We start from the raw sequence: 21,089 nt of genomic DNA, 5'->3' as shown, positions 1-21,089 counted from the left end.
TAAGTGGCGATCTGAAAGTCACAAGATTTTGTTCATCAAAGGTGAGACCAAGTTCTTGACACCCTTTGCCGAGCCTCCTGAGAGAGAGAGGCTGGCAGGATAAACCAAGCCCAGATCTTGCCCGCAGTTTAAAGAGACTCTGGACACGGATTTTGGTGTTCCCACATTCCGTAGGGATGGGTCAGCAGTGACAATTTATGAGGAGCAGGGCTAGAACACATGCAAGTCTCTGGATGCCAAGTTCTTGATTCACACCATCCCAATCCTCATAAATTATCAGGTGGATCCTCCAAGCTGGAGGCTGCAGGACCCACAGCTCCAGACAGACAGACAGGAAATGGGAAAAAAACGATGCTCCTGTCTTTTGTTTGACAAATCTTTTAGGATAAGGCTCGGAGCCAAAGCAAAAATAACCCTGAAACTGGAATAATTCATGAATAACGTGGCACAACAACAAAAGGTTCGTGTTAGTGCAGTGGATTCTCTAATTCGGCCAGGAGGAGAAAGTGCTAAAATCAACACAAAGGGACCCCATTAGGAGATGAAAGGCTTGTTGCAATCCCTTTGGTTTACTCAGCTGGGTCACTTTAGGAGCACTGAGTGCTCAGGTGTGGCCTAATTCTCCTTTTCTTGTGTTCCTAAGCGGGGCAGGGGCTCAGGGCGTGTTTAGGTGGGAAGGGAATTCGAGATGTGTATTTTGAACGGCAGCATTCACCGTTCTGGCCACCCTGAGCCAAACTGCTTCAATTCCTCGGGACACAAAGCAGGGAAAGGGCCACGATGGCTCCAAAAAATTTGTTCCCGTCTTGACAGCGAACTCTTCATTCCACATGAAAGCATCAGCAGCTTCTGGGAAACAGATTAAATCTAGTTCCAAACTTCCTCTTGATATGGATAAAAAATGTCTAGGAGGGCTGGCTGGAGTGATCCCAGCAGGAACGGGACCTCCTGCTGCTGAGCCCTTGGTTCAGTGTTTTAACATCTGATCCTACTGTCCCTGGGTCACAGTGCTGCCTGGTGCAATTCTGACAATGACATTAGGGTCAGCTCAGGGAAGAATTCCTTCCAGGGCATGTGTGGGTTTCGAACCCACCACAGTGCAGCTCTGAGGAGCAAGGCAAGGCTCTGAGGGCAGCAGATAGAGAGAAAAAGCTAGAAGTCACAAAGAGATTCATTTAAAAATAGAAAAGAGCAGGTTTAAGTGCTCATTCTGTGAAACAGCTCTATTTTTGCATCTCCTCTGGTAGGAAAAATGTTTGGGTTTGTGGAAGAAACATGGAGGCACCACCAATGCTGAGGATTGCAGGGATTAATTGCTGAGATATTGCTGATTGGGAGAGAGCTGTTACCTTGGTCTTCTGTTTTAGCAGCAAGCAGGGAAAAGCTGAAGGGAAAGGAAAGGAAAGGATATTCTGGCCCATGTGATGTAAAAATAGGGAAAGGCTGCTATCAAAATCTGAAATTCCCTCACAGAATTGCCCGCCTGGTTAATCCCCCAGCTGCAGCTTCCAAACCCCTCTGGGCTGGGCTTTCCTGGGCCTCCTGGCAAGATTTACATGAAAGATTAAATTATAAAAACTAACTAAATAAATAAATATCTATCTATATATATATATAGATAGATAGATAGATAGATTGATTGATAGATAGATAGATAGATATAATATAGGAAAATTATAACAATTACCTTGAAGGTAATTCTGCAGTCAGTGGTGGAGATGGAGCTGTGAAGTGCAGGGATCCCAAAAGAGCCAGTGCTTCCCATGGCAAACCCTGTGCTTTATTCCAGGGAATTCCCTGATCCCGCTGTTCCCAGCCCCACCTCCCTGCTGCTGAATTTACCTGCGATGAGGCCTGGCTGTGTGTGAGGCAGAATTTAATGACAGAGGGAAATACGTGCAGAGTGAGGGGTTTATCATCATCTATTTTAAAAAACAAATAAATTAGGAAGTGGGACTTTCTCAGCTTTTGACTCCTGAGGTCCAAACAACCTGAGCATCTCAAGAAGTCCTGATTGAGCCAAGATTTGCCTGTGCAATTTTTTTTTTCTGTGTGACTTTTCTTCTGACTAAGGGTGAGTTAACAGAGGAAAATCTTTCCTAAAAGCTGTGCAAGCTGCCAAGTGCAGCACACTCAGCTCCGAACACCCCAAAACTGCTCCAAGGGTGGGAGTCGACAACTTTCAGAGCACTCAGAGCTGCTGAGGGCACAGCTTCGTCCCCCCACTGCTCCATTACCTATACTGGAGGTGTCTTCACAGGCACAGATGGAAAAGGCTGTAAAGGAAATATTTGAAAACTGAGGGTGCATTAGAGGAGTGATTGCGGCACGGTGATTTATAGCTGCAGTAATGGACTGGGGCTCAGCGAGCTGAAATCCAATTATCAGCCCTGCCATCTCAGGCAAAATGCTTAAGCCAAACTTTCTAATCAGTGCTTTTAGGTTTGGGGTGGTTTTCAGAGGCGCTCAGCACTTCCTCACCCCACAGAAATAACATATCCCATGCCTTGTGCAAAGCAAACCCTCAGCGTGGAAAGCCAGTCTCCCCTCCTGATCCAGGAGGGAAAAATAGATTTAAAAAACCCCAAAAGATTCCATTAAATCAGATTATATTTGATACTACTGTGCTTGGTAAATATTTTCAATAGCTGGGTTGAAAATCAATAATCGTACTCCATGTTATCAGGAAAATCAAAGTGAGGAAAAGAGGTTAAAAGTGGCAAAAATGAGGGATGTGATTCTCTTCCTGTGTGAATCAGGATCAGGATCAGGAACATTCCCATACCCACCTCACAGAGGGACTTGTGAGAGTGAACTGAGGTGGCAGAAGGTGGCTGGAGCTCCAAGATGAAGCTGCTGTGGAAGGGCTGCATGATAAAAGAATGAGGGGCCATCACATGTGAACAAAACACACTCAGACATTTCTAAGAAATGGATTTCTTAGCTATGTTTTAGAACAATGTGTTGTTTTCCAGCAGCCTTGTCCATCCCAACCTGCAGAGGATCAAACACTTCCCAGAATATTTTGTCTTTTTTTTTTTAATTTCTGAGATGACAGCATTGTTGTCTCTTTTTGGGGTTTTGAAACCAAAAATGGGATTTCTTTTTTTTTTTTTTTTTTTAATAAGAAGGGAAGATTTCACACAGCACGTGCCAAAGGAACAAAACTTCTCCCTCGACATCTGTCCCTGAACAACAGAGACCTTGGGCTTCATATCTCAGCTGAAGAGATAAATGTGGAAACACCTCCCCCAGTGTGCCACTGCAGTGCCGTGACTGGACTGGGACAGATCCCTCAGGACAAGGAGCTGCTGGAAGCTTTGCTTGTGCCCCTGGAGTCTCCTCTTGCCTCCCATCTCCCAGGGAATTCACACCTGCACAGATCCTCCCCTCAACAGATAGAGGCTGTGCTCTGCTGGGCTGGAATCTGGGGAAAATCCCTCCTAAAATATCCCAAAATAGAGGCTGGGGGACAGGAGCAATTTTAATTTGTTTTTTATTTGCCTTTGCAGTGCCATGGCTGTAAGGAAAAGCAGCATTTGGCTGCCTGAGGAATGTGGGGACTTCAGCTCCTTGTTGAATATTTCTAGCAATTGAACCAAAATCTTGTGTTTCTTCTGGGTTTTGATCACTGTTTTTAAGCTGTCTGTTCATATATTCCACAAGGAACTGGATGCTGATGTAAAGACACCAAGAAGGACAGCACTAATTCAAAACCAGGGCTTCCCTCCTGCTACAATTTTGCTGCAGCGTCTTCCAAAATCCACACTATCCCCCAAAACTACACACAGAAGGCCAGGCCATGTGAAAAAGAGCAAAGGGGGATGAAGGAGAACAGGAATTCTACCAAAGCTGCGCTGTTATTTCTGAATTATCCATCAAACAGGGGAGAGAAAAATCCGGATTTCGGGATTTTTTTTCCCTATTTGGGCCTTCAGCAGTGAGATGCAACAAGCAGACACTGGTGGAGTGAAAACACAATCCAATGGAAAGGCAAATTTGGTGTGTGAGGTGCTCCACGAGCCCACCAACCCTCTTCCCAAGCTGGCATCCAAACCCCGGGAAGAAGCCAGCCCCAACCACTCCATGCGGGGAAGGAGGTGCTCTGCAAGCCCTGGTGGGAAGGGGAGAAAGGGGTGAGCAAAAGAGACAAACACACTCCAAGTGACTGATTGACAGAGGTGCCATTTACTGGATTCCTTGTGGAAAGCCAAGTTCTTTGCATGTTCAGACATGATACAAGCACACCAAAGCAAAACCAAAGTCCACTGATTAATTTGTGATTAATTTGTGATTGATCTGTGATCCTTCCCACACCTCGAGGCCTCTTCTGGAGGAGCTGCAATCCAGGTGAGCGTGACTTTATCCACAAGTAAGTTCGTGCACTGAGAGGACTCTTCTCAGCCCTCAGCATTCCTGGTGCTTCACAGCATTTCTTGCATAATTCATCCTCAAGGTGAAGCCACCAGCAGGGCAGTGAAGTGAGAAGGCAGCACCAGACACAGCTTCCAGGGAGAGTTCAGCTTCTTGGGGTAGCCAGAGGCAGCATCTGGAGACTTCTGTCAGGAGCTGAGCTTCTCCTCCTTGCCCTTCTGTCCACCTTCCAGAGGGATGCAGCAGCACAGAGCACCAGGGTTTGGGCGGTGTCGGTGCTTGGCAGGAGCAGCCAGGGAATAAACTCAATTTATTCAGCAGCAAGGAATAAACTCATCCACTCCTTGTCCCTCAGAGCCTTCAGCAGCGGCTGCTGGGGCAGCCCTGGCTGGAAGGGCGGTGTGAGAGGCACACGGTGCACAGCAGAGCCCCTGCTCATCCTTCCATCCCCCCCTCCCTCCCACCCCCAAAAAACCAGACATTTCGATCAGATTCACCACCAGCCCACTGCCGAGACACTGCTGTAGGTGGAGCTCTGCGAGTCGAGGCAGCAAATAAATGATTCTGGAAGTGTCAGACATTTCAGCCCAGGAGATTAGAGATTCATTGACTGCAGTGTGGGAAGAGCTGTTAAAGAAAAACAATTGCAAGCAGGCTCACCAAGGAAAGCAGAGATTCCTCTTTCATCTTGGAAATTGTACTTTTTTTTTTTTTTTTTAATGGGTTGGAATGCCCTCATATATTCAAATACAGTGCCAGAGCATCGGGTGAACGGCAGAAAAACAGAAGAGAAAAAAGGCATGACCTGTTCACAGAAGTACCATTGTTACACGTGGGGGTACACCAGAGCTCTCCTGGCAGGTCAGAACCTCATTCCCAACCAGGAATGTTCCAGAGAGGAAGAATTTGTGCTTAAAGAACAGCAGCCCTGTAAACCAGGAGACAGAAATACCTTGATGCGCTTTGCTTCCTTGGGCAAAGCACTTTTGGCTGCCTTTCCCCCTCCCATTCCCTCCTTTTACCTTCTACAAATGAGTCTCCACCTCTTTTTGGGCAGGGAAAAATCCGTTTCCATGTTCCAGGGACAATTTCAGGGGAGCCTGGAGGTTTTTCCCCTCCATGCATAAAAATAATCCCAAACTTAGACCTTACCCCACTGCATGGCTCGTGTGGGTATCCACGGAGTGAAAAGCACCAAAACTGTAACATAGGAGGAAAGTTCAGTCTGGGCCCAGGGGAAAAACCAGAATTATTGCTGGATCCAAGACTGATGCACTTCCCCTCCCGTCATTTAAAGCAGGAGGTTTTTAACTGGCTGGCAAAGTCAAGCTTTCAGGCATTCCTTTGTTTGGCAGAGGGAAAAGGAACCCCAAATGAATCAAACAGTGAACGGGAGTTTGCAAATGCCTCTCGTGAACTTGGGGACGCGTTCAGACCAAAGGAGCATAGTGAGATATTCTGAATAAAACAGAGAGATATTCTGAGCAATATTTGATGCCCCTAATTACTGAGAACGTGCCTCACTGAGATTTCCAGGAGCAGCATCAACGCCCTGCAGGTCCTTGCCCATGGGTGGGATCCGTGGATTGCCAACCTGGATTGAGCTCAGGAGCATCAGCAGCCACCGATTCCAGGTTAAAAACCTCACGAATCCAAAATAAAAATATATGTGCATGGCCTGAGAGTTGTAGCCATCCTACTGAAGACCTGAAACAACTCCACAGATGACCATGGAGCTCTTCCCAGTTTGGTTTTGGCCTTGGAATGAGAGCCCAGGTTAAACCAGAGGTCCCAAACCTGCTCTGGACTTGGCCCCACATTTCACAATGCCCCCAAAAAAAGCTGAAACCAGCCAATCCAGGAGCCAAATTAACTCTGTAAAAAGATCTGGGACTCCAGCGCTCATCCAGCAGCTCCAAATGCCAGCCCCATCCCAATCAACCCAGGAGAGGCTCCTGGCTGAAAATGTAATCTTTTAAATGGATCCCTCGTAACAGATCTGGCTTCTCCCCTGCTATTGACTAATATTGAAAATTCCAGCTTTGCATATTCATTTCCTCTAAATACCTGATCCCCTTCCATGGAAAATATTATCTGGAGGAAGAGCCCAATTAAATTGTGCAACTCTTTGGGTGTTACGGTACCAGGTGGGGAAGCAGCAGCAACGCTGGAAAACACAGGATCTTCGGGAAACCCCACGTGTTATTAGGTTTGATGAGATCCATTTTCTTGATGGCTTCTGAAAGATCTTTGTGCTAATTAGCTAAGAATACCGCTGAATTATTTAATTATCTCGACTTTTGTGCCATAAAAATATGTTGTCATATCACACTCTGTCTTGCTGTTGCTCTTCATACTTAATGACGCTTTGGAGCTCCTGATTTCCTTTGTTCTCCCTCTGCAAGTGGTTTTTGGTGGTGCTGGGGAAGGAGGGGAGGCCAAGGGAAAAAAATCTCAGGTTTTTAAGAAATTTTGACGTGTGGGAAAATCTTTACACACGCTCAGCTCCAGCTGCCTGTGGCAGACACAAAGCGTGTTCTCAAAGCTATATATTTATTGCTAATCCAACCAGGAATTCTTTCCAGAAGGAATTAAAAAAAGGGAGAAAACACCATTTGGAAAAAAAAAAAATTAAAAATAAAAAATCGGCAAAGAATGCTTTTTTTTTTACCAAGGAAGAGGTAAATTATGATAATTACTCTGACTGGTAGGGTCCTTAAGCATTACTAATTAGCATTTATTGCCTGGATTATTGAAACAATGTGTGTGTTCCCAAGAGTGAGGAAGAACTGGGATGCTCTTTCCTTGGGAGCCCTGGGAAAAAGGCAGGGCAGCAGGAATGCGGCACAGTTGGCACCGAGGCTCCTCTCCCCGAGCTCCAGCCTCGTGCAGAACTGGAATTGTACCTTTGGGAAACCCACGCCTTGAACTCCTCAACCCTGCCTGCCTCCCCCCCTCCTCGCTCACAGAGAAGAGAACAAAATTTAGGGCGTAAAAATGAGGGGGAAAAAATCAAAATCGAAAAGGTTTGGCGGTGGTCGGAGGTGCAGATGAAGGTGGAGTTGATGCTCTGGGAATTGCATGTCTGCTGTTATTCCAGGGATTCTGCACAAAGCTCCTGTGAATAAACCTTTCACTGCTCTAAAGCACTGAGGTATGGCCAAGCACGCCCTTCCAGAGGAACGAAAGGGTTAACAAATCCAGCAAAAAAATAGGAATATTATGGTATTTCCAACTGGCATTTCGACCGACTCGGTGAAGAGCTTGCAATCAGATTTCGGCACAAACTGCATTTTAATATCGAGCATTTATAATGTGATTTAGCTTCGGAATCAGAAATCGATCAGGAATTAATCAATCATCTAATCAGCACTGGCCACTACACAGCATCTCAACTGCAATTTGCTAGCTGGCCCAATAAATCCTTAAGTACCTTGGAAAGGATTCAGGGAAGAAAGGCAGTAAAAGTATTCTCCTTTTTTTTTTCTTTTTTTTTTCTTTTTTTTTTTTAGCTGCAGCACCGTGCAACTTTAGGTCCTGTTAAACCCCTGGAAATAAAAGAGCAACAATGGAAAACTGCAGAATGCCTCCGACCTTTTATTTTTACCTTTTCCTGCCACCCAAACCCCTGTGCCTTTCAACTTGGGAGAGCAAGTTCCAACTCGGCCACAACGAGGTCAAAGTCACCGAGCTCAAAGCTCCAGTTGCTGCTCAGACAAAACTCCCAGACACCAGAGTTTTGCAAAAGTTACAATATATATGTTTTAAAAATAACTATATTTTTAAAAAATCTCATCCGCTTGTCTTTCTCCTTCTTAATTATTTGCATCACATATTGCACAGAATATTTAGCAACGTGTTATATTAAATATAGTGGCAGCATATTAGATATACTTTTAATTGAAACTTGTTCCAGCCTGGTGCTTTTTATTTTAGTGCCAAAAAAGATCTCCAATCCTTATTAAGCTTCGCTTATTCTATTTATTGATTAAATGAATGCCTAATATTTATTTTCTCTTCCATTTTCCTTGTAAGAGGAAAAAAAAAAGTCTTTTCGTCCACAGATTTTTTTTTTTTTTCCTAATGAAAACATAAAACCATGGAAACTGATGAAATTGTTATCAGGAAAACTCTGTAACACTGAGAGAAGAAAGCCTTGGAGCCGCAGGAATACATCAAATAACCCCTAAGTGCAAAATCCCTCCTTTTGTCTGCAGAAGGCAAAAATCGCTGCAGGAATCGTTCTGCATCGAGTTCTGTCTGCTCGAAAAGAAACCGTTCGGGCTGGGCGTTCCGAATGGCAGCGAGTTTGACATCTCTGCAGCTCCGGGGCACGGCCGTGGCTGAGAATGCCCTGGACCTCGAGAATGCCCCTAAACCTTGAGAATCCACCTCGAGAATCCCCTGAACCTCGAGAATCCCCTGAACCTCGAGAATCCACCTCGAGAATGCCCCTGAACCTTGAGAATCCACCTCGAGAATCCCCTGAACCTCGAGAATCCCCTGAACCTCGAGAATCCACCTCGAGAATGCCCCTGAACCTCGAGAATCCCCTGAACCTCGAGAATCCCCCTGAACCTCGAGAATGCCCCTGAACCTAGAGAATCCACCTCGAGAATCCCCCTGAACCTCGAGAATCCCCTGAACTTCGAGAATGCCCTGGACCTCGAGAATCCCCCTAAACCTTTAGAATCCCCCTGGACCTCGAGAATGCCCCTGAGCCTAGAGAATCCACCTCGAGAATCCCTCTGAACCTCGAGAATGCCCCTGAACCTCGAGAATGCCCCTGAACCTTGAGAATCCACCTCGAGAATCCCCCTGAACCTCGAGAATCCCCTGAACCTCGAGGATCCACCTCAAGAATCCACCTCGAGAATCCCCTGAACCTCGAGAATGCCCCTAAACCTTGAGAATCCCCCTAAACCTTTAGAATGCCCCTGGACCTCCAGAATCCCCCTGGACCTTGAGAATCCACCTCGAGAACGCCCCTAAACCTTGAGAATCCCTCTGAACCTCGAGAATGCCCCTGGACCTCCAGAATGGCCCCGGACCTGCCCTGCGCCTGCAATTCTGAGCGGGGAGCAGCGAAGGGAAGAGGCTGGGGGGACTCTTCTATTCCAGCCGCTCTTCCCTCCTTTTCCCCTCGCCTTTCCCACCCTCGGGATGGGGGGGGGGAGGGCAGCGCAGAATCCGCTCTGCCCGAATTATTCCCATCCCCTCCGCTGGGTTTTTTTTGGGGTTTTTATTTGGGGGGGGGGGGGGGTCACCACCCTTGCGCGCTGCCGCCGCGTCCCTTCGGGGCTGGAATTGCTGTGGCCGGGCCAGTCCGGAGCGGCAGCGACCGCAGCGGCCGCCGATGGCTGCGCGCAGGGGCGCGGAGCCTGCGCGGGGCTCCGTCCCCCCCCTCGCCCCGTCCCTCCCCGCCCATTGTTTTGCCGCAGCCCCGCGCAACCCCCGCCCCGCAGCGCGCAAGCTGCGCGGACACAATAGCGACCCCCGGGGAGGGGACAACGGGGACATTGGGGGGGGGGGCTCCCGACCAGGGGACCCCCCCCGAGGAGCGCAGGGTGCGCGGGGGAGCCATGCCAGCCTCGCAGACAAAGCGCTGGCCCCTTCCCCTCTGGGGAAATTGAGGGGGGAAGGTGAAAAGCGCCCCCCCCCAAAAAAGCGACTTTTTGCGGGTGGGGTAAGGGCTGGACAAAGGTGCGCGGCTCCGGCGCCCCGGGGTGCGATTTGCAGCGCCGAGCAGGGAGCGAAATAAATGCGGCTCGCTTGGGAATGAAAGAACGTTTGGAATAATATGGAAATTCAGGAGGACGAGGCTTTCTCGGCATTTTTTTTTTCTCCCCCCACCCCCTCGGAGGTAAAACGCTCGGTGAAATTACAGCGGCAAGAAAAAGCAGCTAAAATTCATTTAAAAAATAAAAAAATCAAAATTAAACAAGCAACCTTTTCCAGTTCGAGAACTGTTAAACAACGGGAAGCAGCAAACGTATCCTAAAGCTCTTAAACGGCAAAATGTTACACCGTCAATTAATTTTTGGTGCATCAAGTTCGAGCATTTGCATTCAAATATCAAACAGCAATTCGGTGCCATAACAAGGTACAGTAACTTCATGAGAAATTGCCTTGCAGAACAGAGATAAGAAATACAGTTCCAACCAGAGTTAATTTTACAGCAACATTAAAAAAAAAAAAATCTAATAAAGAAAAACAGCAGCAGCAGGAAACATTTCGAACATTTCTGATTCATCATTTACATATCATATTGCCCGGAAAAGCAGCAAAGCTGGAAGTTCTAGAAAAGGACTCAAAGAAAACTTCAGCATTTCTTTTTACTCTCCAACCATTAATACACGCAACCATTTTATTCTGCACTTTATTTTTCCGACCTATAAAATCCAACCCGTCTCCTGGCTTTTTATTTTTTATTTTTTTTTCCTCTTTCTTATTTTTTTTTTTTATTTTTTTATCCTTTTTTTTTTTTTTTTTTTTTTTTTTTTTTGGTGTGTCCATAGAGCACATTTCCAAGATTAATCGTTCAGTTTTAAACTTGGAAGCATGAGGCATGCTGGGATTTCAGCTGAGGTCAAGCACCAATGTACCGAGCTGTTACTGTTACGCTCTCAGGGTACTCTGTGTTGCTCTCAAGAAGAGGGGGGGGAAGGCAAAAAATTATAAAAAAATCAAAATTCAGATGCTCTAAGCAAAAAAAAAAATCTCCCTCTTTTACCACAGGCGTGATATTCATATTCGTCCATTTTGAAATATCGAGATTTGTGGTTTTATTTGCCTGGATTCAGGAATTTGCCGGTGGATCGCCACGCGCAGCTCGAGAACTGTATTTACACGCATCCATATCGTGTCTATCTTATCTACACATATAGAATAATCGCTCGGTGTGTACACACATACACCCCCGTATCTGCATCGGCTGGAAAATTATCTCGTGGATATACACACACACATTAAAAAAAAAAAATTAAAAAAATATATTAAAAAAAAATCTCTGCGGCACGAACGCTGATTTTAATTTGATTTTTTATACAGAAAATGGCCATAACCACCGCCCCACATCAGCCGAGGGAGGCTGAGGAGGAGAAATAGACTTATTTTTTTCCTTAAAAGGTCTCTAAACATTATTGTATGTGTGTGTATACGGCTCTAAATATCCGCACCCGCGCTCACACAAATACACATAGAGAGAGGATATATTTCTAAAATAAAATAAAGATGTCAAAGCACAACTCACAGCTCCCAAGAGCCTAACCCGTGGATTTAAAAGCTAAACATCACAAGTTAGGGTCTCAGGGATTGAGAGGGGCGCAACAAACTAGTCCTTGCAAAAAAAAAAAAAAAAAAAAAATTAAGAAAAAAATTAAAAAAATAAAAATACCAAAACCAACGGGGATCAAAAAATAATAATCATAAGAAAAATAAAAAAAAGATCAAAAGGAGAAAGAGGAAAAGAATAGCAGGCAAGTTCAATTCATGGCTCAAGATTACAAAACAGGACACACAGGTGGAAGGAAAGAGCTTCTCTAAGGACCCTCTGTTGAGAGAATACATTCCATTTTTAATCGTTTATACAAGAAAAAACACAATGACATGGCGCGGCAGGTTCCTTACAGCTCCCAACAAGGTCGCTTGCGACAAATACACGAAAAGTCTCCGCATTTAAATAACGAAGAGGAAGTTTGGGGCAGTGACGGAATTATTTTCATTGTTTCAACGAGAAGGAATGCAGAAATAAGAGCAGGAATCTGCGGGCTCGCTCCCGGCCCCTGGCACAAAGCGTGCAGCAGCAGCAAGGCGCTGCCTCCCCGCCCCCTCCGCCAGCCCCGGGGATGGAGAAAAACCCCGAGTCGCCACAAAACCAGGTAGAAACTCACCATTTGGAAGCGGGGGAGGCTCCGGTCGGCGGCGCTGGGAAGGGCCGGGGGGGCCGGGGCAGTGCCCGCACCAGGCTGGGTGCCCGGCGGGGTTTGACACCCGAGCGGGTGCGAGCGTGCGGTGTGTGCGCAGCCGGGGGAGGGAGGCGGCCGAGGGAGGGCGGGTGTGTGCAGCTGGGCAAGCCGCTTGCATTTTTAAAACATCTCTCTCTCTTTTTTTTTCCTCTCTCTCTCTCTCTCTCTTTTTTTTTTTTTTTTTTTTTTTTTGGGTTAAAAAAAAAATAAATAGGGTATATAGCAAGGAAAAGGGGAAAAAATAAAAAAAAAAAAAAAAAGAGGAGGCGGTGGTGGTGGGGGGGTTGGTTGGGGGGGTGGGGGGAGGAAAGGAAAAGGAACCGAATTCCTCCGCAGCTCCTCTCGCCTGCCGCCCTCCGCGCTCCCCGGCAATGCCGCTGCCGCCGCTGCTGCTGTTGTTATTATTATTATGATGAAGAGACGGGGCTGGGGGGCTGCGGGAGCCGGGGCCAGCCCGGTGCCGGAGCGAGCCCCAGACTGTCAGCGGGGAGGAGGAGGAGGAGGAGGAGGAGGAGGTGGAGGAGGAGGAGGAGGAGGGAGGAAGGGCGCGGGCAGCAGCGCCGCAGCCCCGGCCGCCCTCCCCTGCCAGCCGCCGGCCGGGGCTTCAAAGGAAAACCTGGAGAAAAAGCCGCTCGCCCGGGAGAGGAGGGTGCGAGCCCCGCACACACACAGCACACGGCACACACACACAAAGGGACTCCATCCTGCACCGGCTCCTCTCTCCGAGCACCTTGTGCACCCCCAGCCAATGGAAATTTACGCCGGCCATAACCCAGAGCAGGATTTCGTCCCCAGCTTGCCACCTCCTTCCCTCCGCTCTTCTCCCCCTTCCCTCCCTCCCTTTCCTCCCTCTTCCCCCCCCCACCCCCCCCGCCCAAATAAATAATACGGCTCCGCACCCTCCACCCAGCTCGGGAACCGCTTGAGGCCCAGCGGCATGAGCGGGGAGAAGGCGAAACGTACCGGAGGGCCCGAGGTTAAAAATGCAAAATATCCGGCGCTGCCGAAGGCAGGTCCCCCCCGGCCCCGGCCCCGCCGCCGCCCGGCCGGGGCAGCGGTAACAGGCACCATTACGGAACCATCATCATCATCATCATCATCATTCACTCCGTCCTTTTCTCACCTCAGGAGTCTGAGCCCATTCACCAAAGTCCTTCCTCGTCCAGGAGCTCAAATATTTTCTTTTTTTTTTTTTCCTTTTTTTTTTTTTTTTCTCCTTCTGGATCAGCCAGTCCCGACATCATTAAACTATAGTCCTCCTCTTCCTCCTCCTTCCTTCTCCCCCTCTCTGTCTCCCCCCTCTTTTTTTTTCTTTTTTTTTTTTATTTCAAAAAGGGGGAGTGGGGGGGTGGCTGGGGGGTGTGGGGGGGAAGCAGACATAGCTGCATGAAGTGGCTGCCTTTTCGAAAGCACATTTAATCTTTCCTGGCTCCCCTAGGCTTCGATGAATTAGAAGGGAAAGGAGAGGAGAGGGGGAAAGAAAAAATCCAGGCAAGGGAGGCTGTTGAGGGACAGCAAGCATCAGGCTCAAATCAACGACCAGATGAAAATGTACTAGACCACACTGCCCCCTCTCTTCCTCTCGCTCTGTCTCCTTCTCTCTCACACACTCTCACTCCTGGAAAGCTTCAGTGTCTGGTTACAGACTCTTTTGGATCCTTCCCCCCGCTCCCCACCCTCGCCCTTTGCCAACTATCCTAGAGATTCCTTGCATGCCTACTTAAATCTTTAACAGAATAAGGACCCGGCTCCCCCCGCCGCCAGCCCCGCACACACTCACACGCTCACACACACCACTGCCGGTCACCCTTCCCAATAATCCCTTAAGCTCCGGGAGAAACCCGCCGGCGCATCCCCGCCGCATCCCCGGCCCCGCCGCATCCCCGCCGGGTACCAGCCCCGGGACCCTCCGGGCGGCCGCTGCCGCTCCCCCTCCGCCTCCCTAAGGGGGTGCAGGGGGCCGAAGGGGGAGCAGAGGGGCAAGCGGAGGGGCTGCAGCCCTTCGCCTCTCATCCCTGCGGCCGGCGGCGGATTTTAAAACAATAAAACGCAGCGCTGGCTCTCGCGGGTGCCCCCCGCTCCCCCCCTCCGCCACGCCGCAGCCCGCAGCCGCCCGTGGAAATCGCACGCCCCACGTCTGCAGTGAGGCAGGCAGACTGCCTGGCTCATGCCCGTGATGACTTTAGAGCTGACAACCTCCTCTCCTCGACCCCCCCTTCGCCTCCACACCCACCCCTGCGCTCAATGGCAGCGCCGCTGCCTCTCGCACCAGACTATATTTGCAATATGTGCTAATTTACCAGCTATATGCCCTTGGATTTTAAAATGAACTCATCAGTCAATGTTTCTAGTAGCGATGCTCCCTCTCTCTCTCCCTCACACACACCCTCCACTGCAGACATGTTACTCATTCTGCAAGCATTTCCTCCCCGAATGTCCGTCAGACGCACATACACTTCATTGATCAAACCAAATCCCCTGATAACAATAAATAATAATACAGACAGTTAACATCAGCGGGGAGCGGGGCGGGGGGGGGCGCGGGGGGAGAGACAAAGATGACGACTAAATCTGCATTGTGCTTCGGGAGGCTGAGCCCTGCCTTTCCCAGGGATGCTCCGCACAATGCGGGGCGCAGGTAGCCCCAAACCCGAGCCCACGCCTCGCCCTGGGGCCTTCCCCAGCCCCCCCCCCCCGTTCCCCCAAACGCCGGGGATGCTGATGTCTGATACCTGAACCCACCCGGGCTTCAAAAGGTGCTTGTAGGAACGGAACAGAAGGTGGCTCTGGCTGTGGAGGAGAGGAAGCACCTCACAAAAATACAGCAAGAAATGCAGGCGGTTTCTTTGTTACGCTGAGCACCGCGCAGACGCTCAGGGATTAAAGGTACCCGGGCACCCAAAGGCACAAGGATCGCCAGGAACACCTTCCAGCTCCCCCCGAAATCCCTTTCCTTTGTACCGAGGGCAGGGAGCACCTCTGCAAGACACCAGGCTGGGAAGAAGGGCTGTTAAACATCCCTCTGTGCCGGGTATTTCAAGGGCTTTAGGGCTGCCCTGGCTTTATTTCCCACTTTTCTGGGGCCGAAACGGGAAGCAGGAGATTGGGATCGCCCCTTGGGATTTTTGGCTGGTTACACAGCTTGTGTGGGTCTGGCAAAGAGAAAGTGGCTGCAGTGTGAGTGTTCGGGAAGTTGGGGAGGGTGGGGCTATCTAGAAATCTTTGACTCACTGGGGTAACTCCCTGAGCACAGGAATCAAATTATTGCTCCAAGCAAACTGCATTTTATGAGCAGCAGCCTCAGAATGAATTTCTGCATGCACACGGAGCTGGGGACAGCTAAAATAAACGCATGGAAATAAATATGCAGTCCCTAATTAAATTATTGGGTGCAGTGCAGAAGTCTCTGGGCGGTGGAAGAGGGGGGGATTATGCAGCAAAGTCAGTTTGGGAACCCACGGGTACAAATTTTCTCATTTATACTGGCATAATCCTGATTGGCATCAGCCTAGATAGGGGAAGAATCAAACCTGTGCATTGAAGGATCTAATCTTTGGGAGAAAGAGTCTGGATCAGTGGCTGTATGTGCCAACCATCCTTTCACTCCCTTTACAGCCCCTCACCACCTCTGCAAGATTTTGCCATCACTGAGAGCATTTCGCACCCATTGTCTCCTTATCTTCCCTCCCAAGAAAAAAAAAAAAAGTTTGATTTTTTTTTTCCCCAAAGTTTTGCAGCAAACACATAATTTCTTTACACACTTTAGCCGAGCCTTTGGAGGATACTTATTTCAAGCAGTTAACACCTGACCCCAATTTTTGTGGGTAATTAGTGAGCTAGATAACCACACAAAGTGGGTAATTATTTAGTACCCAAGGGTACTGTACAAGAGGGTAGAGGCTGGCGGTGTTAACAAAAGCACATCCCTAATTATTGTATCCATCCTGATGTTTTAAGAACAGTTACTTCCACCTAATGATCCGTGATAAATCAGAAAACTCTTCTGCCTCCCTTCGATGGGATAACCAAGGGCAGGGAGGGAGGCGCAACTCCAAAAAAAAGGGAGAGGAATCCCCTCGGAGAAGGGAGCGAGACTGGAAGCGCCTGCCCTGGGACAGCCTGATAACCATCCCTAAAAGCCCATAACCATCCCAACCAGCATAACCATCCCTAAAAGCCACCAGGTTGGCTGGGAAGGCTGGAACAGGCACGTGAGGGGTTTGAGGGAGCGCCTCAGGGTCTGCTTCTGCCTTGGGTAACGTGGCTGGGCTGATGGATCCTTGAGCGCAACTCCGAGCTCACCTTGCTCCTGGAAAATCACTTCAGAGCTGCACAAATGGGGTGTGCTGTGTTTGGGGAGGGTCAGAAATGCCAGGGAGTTGCGCTAGGTGGAGGAAAAAAAAGATCACATTTGATGAATTTCAATTATCCATCGTCACCCGTATTTATGTTGCATTTCTCCCACGGAAAATGCTGCATCCTCAGGAGGATTGTCCTCGAATTTAAGTAGGGAGAAATGGGACATTGAATATTGAAATATTTGAAATATTGAAATACTGAGATATTGAAATAGAAGCTAAATACTATTCAGTAGTTGAATCCATACAAATGTCCCCGAGGCAGGTGTCAGAGGAGGTGCCAGACTGGTTTTGGTGACAGGAAAAGGAGCAATGGCCACAAAGCAAAACTCGAGCTCCACCTCAGCCTGAGGAAGAACTTCCCATGGAGGTGGCAGAGCCCTGAACAGCCCAGGGGGGTTTTGGTTCTCCCTGTCTGGAGCCACCCCAGCCCCACCTGGATGTGTCCCTGCTCCAGGTGACCCTGCCTGGGCAGGGGGGTTGGGCTGGGGGCCCTCCAGAGCTCCCTTCCCACCCCAAACGCTCTGGGACTCTGTGAGGAAAAAAAATTAAAAAATAAAAATTGTTTTAATCGGCAGCGGCACGCGATAAAGACGCGTTTGCTGGAAACAGATCCATGGCCTGGAACACAGAGCCCCCATCCCCTGAGCACTGCCCGAGCAGCTCACACTCACTTAAGGACATCCTCAAGCAGGACGTTAAGCTCAGAGGAAAAGCACTTTCCTCTTTTAATTGCTTTTATGAATCACCACCATCCAGACACTTCATTTACTGCAGTCCAGCAAGCCTGTTTTGCAAACACTCGAATTCCAAAACGTTAAAGGCCTGGCAAAAAATAATAAAAGGAAAAATAATAATAAAATAAAAATAATAAAGAAATAGAGGTGTCATTCTGTTTGGTTTGATCCCAGCTTTGCATTTAACTCAACTTGCTGCTCCGGGCCAGGCACTACACAAAAACCCCACAACTGGCAGCATCACCTGGCCCTGTGAGCACCAGGAACTCAAAACTGAAACAGAGAAAGTTTGAGGGGTTTCCACAACTTCTCATATTTCTCTATTGTTCTGTGGTTTGTTGGGTTTGGGTTTTTTTTTCTTTTTTTTCTGGAGTGAAATAACCACAACAGAAAGAGGCCTGAAAATTGTTCTCATATTTAAAAAGGGGCCAAGTCTCTGCAGTCCATTTATCAATAAAAAAGAAATAAAATTGGTATCCCCTCCGCTAACCCTCTCAGGGACACGGCTTGCAGGAAATTCTTGCAGAAACAGAGAGAGAAAGTTTGCAGAGAGAAGCTGGAAAACAGAAAGGAAGAATGAATTCAATCGTGGAGACGGGATCAAAGGAAGGAGAGACCTTGGTAGGTGCTGCTGTAGCAGAAAGTAGAGTAAATACAAACTATTACAATATTTTTTCCCCTCAGATCAATTGGAATTAGCAATTCAAAGGGGAAGACACACAGGAGAAGGGATGTTCAGCCAAGGAGGAAGCTTTAGGGACTGCAGCATTAAATATAAAACCTTGAGGCCTTTTGGAGAGCAGTCAATAACTTCACTCTGGGCAAAGTGGACAGAGATCATTTAGGAAATATCTTTAAAATAATGCTCGCAGCTCAGCTGTAAGGACAGCATGCATGAGAATCGTTTCCAAATTAATAAAACGTCTTCAGGGGAGTAAAAAAAAACAAACATTCAGAAATAGAAATTAAGAATTCAAATGATGTGAGGAAAGGTGAAATTCAGAGTGGAAAGCAAAGCTGGGCAAAGTTGTCATGATTTGGACATTTCCAGAATGGTGACCTTGCCAAAGCAAAAGCTTCCAATTTGAGCCTCAGTGTTTTGCAGACCAGTTCCACACCAAATCACTGATAAAATCAATATTCTGTGAAACTACAGAACCATCAGGACAACACTTACCACATCCCGCGGGGGTTGTGAGCCCTTGGAAGAAGCTGCAGTGTCCACATTGCTTTTGTCACCCTCATCTGTCCCCCTGGTATTCAACAGAAAGGACAAAGCATGGTTTAAAATCATCCCAGTCCCATTTCACCACCTCCAAATCCTTTTCACCCAGCAGCTTTCCCCTCCAAACCAACAGATTTTGCCTCCCCCAAGCATTAAAAAGTGGTGGTTGAATTTTTCCTCCCATCCCCCAGTTCTGCCAACAGGTGCTCCTTGAGCCTCAGCTCCATCCCTCCCTGGAAAATGGGGAAGAAATCGAAATAATAAAGCTGAGAAAGCCAAGGAATGGTTGGATCATAAGGTGGTGAAGCAAGGGAAAAGGAAAATGAGGCAGTGGGAAAGGCTCTGGGATTCTGCACTGACTGAAACCCTGGATTAGGGGAAAGGGAAGAATTCAACAAAAATCCAGCCAGTGTCACAGAGGGGTTTGGAGAGAAAGGTTATGAAGACTGATTCATCCAAAATCCGAGAAGTGGGAATATTTAACCTGGAATTTCTGTTTTGTCTGTCCTGACCCCAAGTTCTCCTGGAACAAAATGGGTTTAACCTGCCCTGGTTCCGAGTTCTCCTAAAACAAAATGCATTCAACTTGCCCTGATCCCATCCTGCCCTGATCCCAACCTGCCCTGATCCCAACCTGCTCTAATCCCATCCTGCCCTGATCCCAAGTTCTCCTAAAACAAAATGGATTTAACCTGCCCTGGTTCCGAGTTCTCCTAAAACAAAATAGATTTAACTTGCCTTGATCCCAATCTGCTCTGATCCCAACCTGCTCTGATCCCAAGTTCTCCTAAAACAAAACGGGTTTAATCTGCCCTGGTTACAAGTTCTCCTAAAACAAAATGGGTTTATCCAGCTCTGATCCCAACCTGCCCTGATCCCAACCTGCTCTGATCCCAACCTGCTCTGATCCCAACCTGCCCTGATCCCAAGTTCTCCTAAAACAAAACGGGTTTAATCTGCCCTGGTTCCGAGTTCTCCTAAAATAAAACGGATTTAACTTGCCTTGATCCCAACCTGCCCTGATCCCAACCTGCCCTGATCCCGAGTTCTCCTAAAACAAAATGGATTTAACTAAACTGAAACTCAAGGTGAAACCCAAAGTTCCATGGAAGAAGCCACACAAAGAGTTGTTACATCGCTCCGGCATGATTTGCCCATTCCATCTCACACAAAGCACCCAAACCCCTCAGGTTTCACGTGGGTTCAGGGCCACCAAAAGTTTAAGACTCGATTAATTCAGAACACAAAAAAAAAAGCTCCAAGAAGCTCATTCTTATTTGAGATTTGGGTTTGGGGATTTAATTTCTTAAAGTTTGAGGTTTCACTCTGAAGTCTGGCAAATTTTGAAATACATCAGTTACTAAGAGATGGAGCTGTAGGAATATGTTACCCCGCAAGGCTGCCACAAAAAAAAAAAAAAAAAAAAAAGAAAAAAGTCTGGTCAACATTTAATGATTTTTTAAACTTTAATTCAAATCCCAATAGAATAATTGGAATAATTGCATGAGATGGTGGAGTCCCTCAATCAAATCTTTCTTTTCTTTTTCTTCCTTCCTTCCTTCCTTCCTTCCTTCCTTCCTTCCTTCCTTCCTTCCTTCCTTCCTTCCTTCCTTCCTTCCTTCCGCCACTTCCTTCCGCCACTTCCTTCCGCCACTTCCTTCCTTCCGCCACTTCCTTCCTTCCTTCCGCCACTTCCTTCCTTCCTTCCGCCACTTCCTTCCTTCCTTCCAGAAAAGCCAGTAAAAATGATACCTGTTGAGGCTGCTCAGTTGGAGCTTAAACTGCTGAACCTAAATTCAACTTGCAGAAAGTTTAGGGGCAATTTGGGAATCTGAGCTGGCAGGAAAAGTGGAAAAATGAAATTAAAGATCCGTGAGACTGAGAGAAGAGCTAGAATGAATTATATTTCAGTAGGAAAGGAGTGCTAGGGTCGCTGTGGAAAATGAAGATTGTGATTCCCAGGTTGAAGTCCACAGATCCATTGCCATCTCCTCCAGAAATTCACTGTGGGCTGTTTTCAACCCTTGATAACTCAACTACTGCACCTGAGAGGGGAGCTGGGAGCCTGAGCCATAATTAATGTCTGGGAAGAGCCCTGAGAGATCAGAGGGACCTGAGGAGCCTCCGAGTGCCAAAATCCTTCATCATCCCCCAGAGCTCCTGTCAGGCTCCTCACCCTCCTCACCAGCACTGCCTTCTTAAAGAGAGGGTGGAACTCCCTAAAAGGTGAAACAAAGACACCTTCCCCAGGTTTTCTATTACCACACCTGACGTAATTTGAAGAAGAAAAAAAAAAAACAACCCCAAAACAGATTTCTTGCAAGGAAAAAATAATTAAAAAAATCAAACAAACATGTTGCAGGCACTGCTTAAGAATGAAACCCAAGGGTAGGACACCAAAATATTCTCTCCAGCTGGTGGTGGGTGC

General features: G+C 47.7%; 1 protein-coding gene across 1 annotated transcript in view; it reads right to left on the bottom strand.

Moving 5' to 3' along the window:
• Positions 1–1,667: 1,667 nt before the first annotated feature.
• The window catches only part of LOC119711275, a 120,104-nt gene continuing 100,682 nt past the window's right edge, over positions 1,668–21,089 (bottom strand). The window contains exons 10-11 of the mRNA XM_038161231.1: positions 18,614–18,689; positions 1,668–5,001 (exon numbers count right to left, since the gene is read on the bottom strand). The gene's annotated coding sequence lies outside the window, so the exon portion shown is untranslated. The remainder of the gene's footprint in view (positions 5,002–18,613; positions 18,690–21,089) is intronic.

Source organism: Motacilla alba, chromosome 24 (assembly GCF_015832195.1).
Source record: "Motacilla alba alba isolate MOTALB_02 chromosome 24, Motacilla_alba_V1.0_pri, whole genome shotgun sequence".
NCBI lineage: Eukaryota > Metazoa > Chordata > Aves > Passeriformes > Motacillidae > Motacilla > Motacilla alba.
The sequence above is the reverse complement of the archived record's forward strand: the minus strand, read 5'-3'. Positions and strand labels throughout refer to the sequence as shown.